General features: G+C 47.9%; 1 protein-coding gene across 3 annotated transcripts in view; it reads left to right on the top strand.

Annotated features, from left to right (window-relative positions):
* The first annotated feature begins 241 nt into the window (after nucleotides 1-241).
* Nucleotides 242-7,661, top strand: part of CD276 (CD276 molecule) — a 31,993-nt gene continuing 24,573 nt past the window's right edge. For 2 of the 3 annotated variants that reach the window (XM_082254699.1, XM_082254698.1), the window contains exon 1: nucleotides 242-499. The gene's annotated coding sequence lies outside the window, so the exon portion shown is untranslated. The remainder of the gene's footprint in view (nucleotides 500-7,661) is intronic. The other variant, XM_082254697.1, reaches the window with a different exon arrangement.

Raw genomic sequence — 7,661 nt, 5'->3', positions numbered from 1 at the left:
AAAAAAAATCGCACAGGTGATCAAATACCACCAAAGAAAGCTCTGTTTGTGGGGGAAAAAAAGACATATTTTATTTGGGTACAGTGTCGCCTGGTCATTAAGGGGGAAATCCTTCCGGTCCAGAAATGGTTAAAGGGCATTCTATTATAGTCTATACTGAGGAGGAACATGGCACACAGCCGTTGCCTGGCACTGCAAGCCGGAGGCGTTCATGAGAATAGCGGCGATTGGTTGGTGAGAGGGAATGGAGTCTTCCAGGAATTATAGAACGCTCTGTGTTCGGGGAAAGCTGCCACCTCTTCAGGGGTCTTTGTCAGCCGAGGCTCGTCCAATGAGAGCGGTGATCCCCCCCTGTGCCCCGCCCTGTGGTTGTAGGATGGGAAGGCAGACGGGAAGCAGAAGGAGCATGGAGAGCCCGCTGTGTGGGAGAGGCTGAGTGACACTTTCCTGTGCTGGGGGACACGGGACACCCTCCGCCCTCTGTGCCCGCAGCCAGCAGGTAAGTACCGGGGTTAGCGGGAGCATAGAACATAGATAGCCCGGCCTGACACAGACACGTCTGCCGCTATTGTTATTTATATGCCCCCCTCCCATTACATTGCGCTCTATGGGCTTCAACGTGGCTGCGCGCTCCTGTGTTCATTGCACTGCAACAAGTCAAACTTTATTTATTCATTTCACTGTCCAAACACTTTGTTTAAAGGGACAATGGAGGCTCTAAATCCTAAAAACATTTACTTTAAAGTGGTAATGAACCCAAAAGCAGAACCTTTCTTATATTGCAGCTAACCAATACTTAGATGTGATGGCTGCATTTTCCTTTCTTTCCTCCAGATCCAGCCAGTGAGTCTGTTGTTTTTCAGCACAACAAGCTCTCTTCCAGATGTATCCGCTTACAGCAGGCATGTCCAACCTGTGGCCCAGAACCACAGGCAATGCGGCCCACTGCCCCCTGACAATTTTTTATTTTTTTTTGCACGGGAGGAAGGAAGTCGAGTCGGGGGCACAGCCACAGAGGCTGCCTCGGAGGGGATCATCCACTAGTTGTGTTAAATTAGTACTGGTGGGGGCAGCAGCACGGGAAGGGGGCGCGGCGGCGTTTTATTACTTATATACCTTAACTATAGTATATATTTTATATGCGGCCCAAGAAATTTTCTCTAAACTCAATGTGGCCCAGAGAAGCCAAAAGGTTGGACACCCATGGCTTACAGGGATGGGACAAACCATTTACCACTGACCGGGGGGTTTACACTGATCAGCTTTTCTTTATGTCAAACCTTTATCCCAAAAGGGAAAAGCGGTTTGCTTTAACTGATTATAAAGTATTGGCTGGATTTCAGCTTTCTTTTGTTAGTGTATTAAAATCTGCTAGTCCATCTAACACCCCCCCCCCCCCCCCCGGGCTGTTCCTCCTGTGCTCCTCCATCCAGAGTGGAGGCACGCTAATACAGGAGGTGTGTTACTGGCAACACCAGGTGAAAACGGAGGAGAAAAAAACCGAATGCATTCACCACATGTAATGATTTGTAAACAAAAGCTCAGTTACACTCAGAAATACTTATAAAATAAGTTATTAGTGGCATCCATCCCAAATTGATTAGAAGAAACAGAAGGAAAAATAAACCCGGCTAAGGGCTCTTTCCAAAAAAGGCGGGGGTATATATAATACATGTCATTTATGTGAAGCAAAAGATCTATACATTTGCTTCAAATAAAATATATTGGATGTATTATATATACTCTACGTGGATTTTTAAATTCCAGGCATCTTAAACATCCTATCTCCCCCGCCTTTTTTGGAAAGAGCCCTTAGCCGGGTTTATTTTTCCTTGTGTTTCTTCTAATGATTTGTAAGCTGCAATATATTCCTTTTCTTGGTTTTGGGTTTAATACCGCTTTATTGCTTTCTCTGAAAGCTTCGGCTTTTTAAAAAACAAAGCTGTTATACGTACCTGCTCTGTGTAATGGTCTTGCATAGAGCAGCCTCGATTCTCTTCTTTTGGATCGTCCACTGGAGACCCTAGCTCCTCCCCCCGATCAGTGCACCCAATAGCAGGCTGCTCAGACCCCCCCTCCCCCCTACTCTCTCATCGTTGGCTCACTGGGTGTGATTGACAGCAGTGGGGGCCAATGCCTCCCGCTGCTGTCTCAGCCAATGAGGAGAGGGAGTCCTGGGACGGCCAAGGCTCTCGTGCACATCGCTGGATTGTGATGGGGCGCAGGTAAGTATTAGGGGGGAGCAGCACATAAACGGTTACCTTCAGCCTTTACAACCACTTTGATTAAAAATATTTAGGAAACAGTTACTTGATCTAGCACTGTGTCCATCGGTCCTCTCTCCCCACTCACACAAGCTTTGCTGAGGCATTGGGAGCCATTGCCTCCTGCTGCTGTCGGTCAAATCCTGTGACAGGTGGGCAGGGCAGAGCTATGCTGTTTGTGTCTATGGATGCAGGCAATGCAGTTTAGGATTGAGCAAGAACGAGCAAGTGGCTTGCTATGGGGGAACCTGAGGAGAGGAGGAGCAGCCGCAGGGAACCTGAGGAGAGGAGGAGCAGCCGCAGGGAACCTGAGGAGAGGAGGAGCAGCCGCAGGGAACCTGAGAAGGGGAGGAGCAGCCGCAGGGAACCTAAGGAGAGGAGGAGCAGCCGCAGGGACCCTGAGGAGAGGAGGAGCAGCCGCAGGGAACCTGAGGAGAGGAGGAGCAGCCGCAGGGAACCTGAGGAGAGGAGGAGCAGCCGCTGGGAACCTGAGGAGAGTAGGAGCAGCCGCAGGGACCCTGAGGAGAGTAGGAGCAGCCGCAGGGACCCTGAGGAGAGGAGGAGCAGCCGCAGGGAACCTGAGGAGAGGAGGAGCAGCCGCAGGGAACCTGAGGAGAGGAGGAGCAGCCGCAGGGAACCTGAGGAGAGGAGGAGCAGCCGCAGGGAACCTGAGGAGAGGAGGAGCAGCCGCAGGGAACCTGAGGAGAGGAGGAGCAGCCGCAGGGAACCTGAGGAGAGGAGGAGCAGCCGCAGGGAGCCAGAAGAGAGGAGGTTCAGTGATTCTCTGTGCAATTCCATTGCACAGATCAGGTAAGTATAATGTGTTTATTTAACCACTTGCCAACCAGTCACTGGCGGCAAAGTGGCTTGATTCCGTCCAGCGACGCAGACTCTTCCCCGATCGTCAGGGAATCGAGTCTGGAGATCCGCCCGCTTGTGTAAACAAAGCGGGCGGATCTCCTAAGTGACAAACAGTGACAGATTGCAGGGTTCAGCATAGCTGAACATCCGATCTGTCCCTGTGTCACTCAGTCACCTCCCCCCACACACGTCGGTAAGCACCAGGCATACATTAACCCCTCCCTCTCCAATAAAATTAACCCCTTCCCTGCCAGTGTCATTTTTACAGTAACAGTGCATATTTATAGCACTGATTACTGTAGAAATGTCACTGGTACCCCCAAAAGTGTCAAAAATGTCAGTCAAGGGTCTGATCTGTCCGCCGCAATGTCGCAGTCCCGCAAAAAAAATCGCAGATCGCCGCCATTACTCGTTAAAAAAAACCCACCAAAAATGACAGAAATCTTTCCCTTAGTTAGTAAATGCAATAACTTTTGCGCAAACCAATCAAAATACGCTTATTGTGATTTTTTTTTTTTTTCCAAACATAGGTAGCAGAAAACAAATTGGCCAAACATTTAAAACAATTTTGATTTTTAAATTTTTTTGGGGGGGAATTTCATATAAAAAAATGTGAAAAATATTGTTATTTTTTCAAAATTTACGCTCTTTTTTTTGTTTATAGCGCAAAAAGTAAAAATCGCACAGGTGATCAAATACCACCAAAAGAAAGCTCTGTTTGTGGGAAAAAAAGGACGTACATTTTGTTTGGGTACAGCGTCGCACGACCACGCAATTGTCAGTTAAAGTCGTACAGTGCCAAATCGCAAAAAGTGGCCTGGACGTAAGACAGCAAAATCCTCCGGTGGTAAAGTGGTTAAAAAAAAAAAAAAGATTTTACAATCACTTTAAACCCAAAAACAAACATATTGCAGATAACCAATTTTTTGATATGGTGGCTCTCTTCATTTTATTTTTTTTTTAGCTTTCTTTCTTTTATTTTTATCTGGTGATCTGACCAGTAAGTCTGTTGTTTTTTTTAACAGAACAAGTTGTGCTACAAATGTAGCAGTTAGAGAATTTGGAGAAATCATTTACCACTGACAGGGGTACCTACAATGATCAGCTTTTATTTATTGTTGCAAAACCTTTATTCCAAAATTAAAAAAAGAGAAAAACTCCTTTAACTGCTCATGAAGTTAAGCCGGCCATAGATGGTTGGAACCTTGGCAGGGACTGGCCAAGAATCGAACCATCTATGAGCAAGCAGGGGAGGAGGGAGGGATTCCCCCCATCAACACTGACTGTGTTGATGTAGGAATCCAGTAATTTTTCTTTCCTGCAACCCGTGATTGCAGGAAAGAAAATCATACCATGTATGGCCAGCCTTACCTGGAGTTTGGCTTCAGTTTGCTTGTGTATTTAAACCTGCCAGTATATCTAACACTTCCCTTCCCACCTCCTGACTGACAATGCTGCTGTCCATAGGTGTCTTTGGGCTCTTTTATCCGGAGTGGAGGCACTCCAAGACTAAATTTAGACTTGCAGTTGGGGGTTGATAAAAATGTGCCATTGTTAGCACCCCCCAAATGCTGTAAATGGCAACAGACATGGATGTTTACATGAAGCAGTCATGATGCTTTCTTCAGGTCTACAGCAAAAACTAGACGAAATATAGTGATTGGTGGGCGCCAAGCCTGTCAAACACCACCCATTCAAGCAAACGGGAAAGTGCCCTAAAAACACCCTGCAACAATACACACAGTTAAGGCCTATTTGTTGGCAGGAGACTTACTGGCAGGGATAACCAACCATACATAAAGGAAAGAAAGTCTAAGGCCCCTTTCACATTGCCAGACAGTTCAGGTCCACCTGTCAGTTTTTTTTGAGGTGGACCTATTCGTACCATCCATTGCTCTCTCGATGACACACACTGGAATCTGATCCAATCCTGACTGCTAAAAACCCACGAATAGGAATCCATTCCCCGTTCATCTGGCAGATCAGATCAGATGACAGTAAGGCGGAAACCGACAGGCGGTCTGTTTCTATCTGACCGCCCCATAGAGAACAGCGGGCTGTGTCATCCACGTGCTCAGGGGGGATCTGAGAGATCCCCCTGCTGAGCAGGTGGATCCGCTGGTGGCCATTGTGAAAGGGTCCTTACAAGGAAAACAAATGCAGCCACACATCTAACAACTGGTAAGCTGCAATATATGATTTGCTTGTTTTTGGGCTTAAAGTTAGGATCGACCGATATCTTTTTTTTCAGGGCCAATACCAATACAGATTTTCCGGATTTAAAAGACCCAAACCCTTCTTCTGCACTTAAAAGCATTCAAAACGCCTAGTTTGGCTGTTTTGAACACTGTAATTTTTTTTTTTTAAATCTGGTGCCTTGAGTGTCGGTTCACACTAGTGCGATGCTAGACATCGCATGTGATTGGCACCATATTGCTGTGAAGATCACATGCGATGTCTGTGCGATGCGATTTCAGCCATACAAACTATATGGCTGAAATTGCAAAATGGTGCAGGACCTTTTTTTGATTCGCACTGGAATCGGATCGCATGGGTGTTCGCATCTATGCGATCCCATTCCTGCACCATTTCACAGTTCCCACTGCGATCTGCGAACCAATCTGGGGGTGTCATTAACTTTACATTGACACACCCCAGCAATTCGCAGATCTCAGTGTGAACCACTGTGCAATTCTGGTGCAATGCAGGAACCGGCACTGAATCGCAGGGTTTCCCGCATCGCACCAGTGTGAATCATGACTTAACCACTTCCCGCCCGCCCTATTACAAAATGACGGCGGGAATGTGGTTGTGTTATCCTGACCGGACGTCATATGACGGCGGCAGGATAACACAGCTCAGAGCGGCGATCGGTGATGCGAGGTGTCAGTCTGACACCCTGCATCTCCGATCTCGGTAAAGAACCTCTGACGGAGGCTCTTTACCATGTGATCAGCCGTGTCCAATCACGGCTGGTCACATAGTAAATAGGAACAGCCGTTGATCGGCTTTCCTTAGTTCGTGCCTGACAGGCACGAGCAAAGGAGCGCCGATCGGCGGCTCCCCTGACGGGGGGGGGGGGGGGGGTCGGCACTGGTAATCAGATCATTGATTACCAGTGCAGACCCTCGGGGGGGGGGGGGGGGATGCCACTAGATCCACCAGGGATGCCCACTATGGCCCCAGGGATGCCCACTATGGCCCCAGGGATGCCCACTATGGCCACCAGGGATGGCAATCAGGGCTCAGGGAGCCCCCCATTGCCTCCCCCATCAGTGATGCCCACCAGTGTCCTCCCTATCAGTGCTGCCCACAAGTGCCCATCATTGCCATCCTTTAGTGTCGCCCACCAGTGCCCATTATTGCCCACCAGTGCCGCCTATCAGTGCCCATTAGTGCCCATCAGTGCCGCCCGTCAGTGCCGCCTATCAGTGCCCATTAGTGCCCGTCAGTGCCACCTATCAGTGCCCATCAGTGCCACCTATCAGTGTCCATCAATGCCGCCTATCAGTGCCCAGCAGTGCCGCCTATCAGTGCCCACCAATGCTGCATATCTGTGCTACCTATCAGTGCCACCCCATCAGTGCCTGTCAGTGCAGTCTCATCAGTGCAGGAAAAAACATATTTATTTACAAAATTGTATAACATAAACAAAAAACCTTTTTTTTTTTTTTCAAACTTTTCGGTCTTTTTTTATTTGTTTAGCAAAAAGTAAAAATCGCACAGGTGATCAAATACCACCAAAAGAAAGCTCTATTTGTGGGGGGAAAATGACATAAATTTGGTGTAGGTACAGTGTTGCATGACCGCGCAATTGTCATTCAAATTGCAACAGCGCTAAAAGGGGAAAATTGGCCTGGGCAGGAAGGGAGGGAAGTGCCCTGTATTAAAGTGGTTAAGGCTTCAGTAACCGGAAGTGATGTTCATGACATAGCTTCCGGGTTACTACATCGGAGACCTGATCAAAGCCGACTCCGGCTTTGTTAGGGTCTTCGGTCAGCTGGCGTATGTGCCTGCTGGTCGCTCGGACATCCCAGTGGGGCGGGAGACCTGGGCGTCCTGTCCCGCTGCTTGTAATAACAGCCGAGCGGCTACTTAGCCGCATGAGTTGATAAATCAAGAAAGCTGACTGTCGGCTCTAAAAAAACAGTACCGGAGTGATGTCTGTAGCTGCAGGCATTACTCTGGTACAACCAGAAGCAATATCGGTCATATTTGCAAGTTTTTACCAATACTTCAAAAAAAGTGAATATCGGCCTCAACGATAATCGGTCGATCCTTAAAAGTGTTTACCTTAAAAAAGAAAAAAAAAAAAAAGAACATGTTACTCTGAACATTGCTTGTGCTGTTTAATTCGACCCCCTGTATCACCTAAAAAAAAAAAAAGAAAAACTGGCTGATCCTGCCTGTTTTTGCCCTCCCCCTTAAACTGACCACGGTTTGTCATGTCTGCTGAGCCCTGACACCGTGGTCAGTTTACGTGCCTCCATTATCCACAGCTCTCTTCTGTCCTCTCCCCTCTCCCTACCTCCCTAA

This window comes from Pelophylax lessonae (genome assembly GCF_965119305.1).
Source record: "Pelophylax lessonae genome assembly, chromosome: 4".
Lineage (NCBI taxonomy): Eukaryota > Metazoa > Chordata > Amphibia > Anura > Ranidae > Pelophylax > Pelophylax lessonae.
The sequence above is the reverse complement of the archived record's forward strand: the minus strand, read 5'-3'. Positions and strand labels throughout refer to the sequence as shown.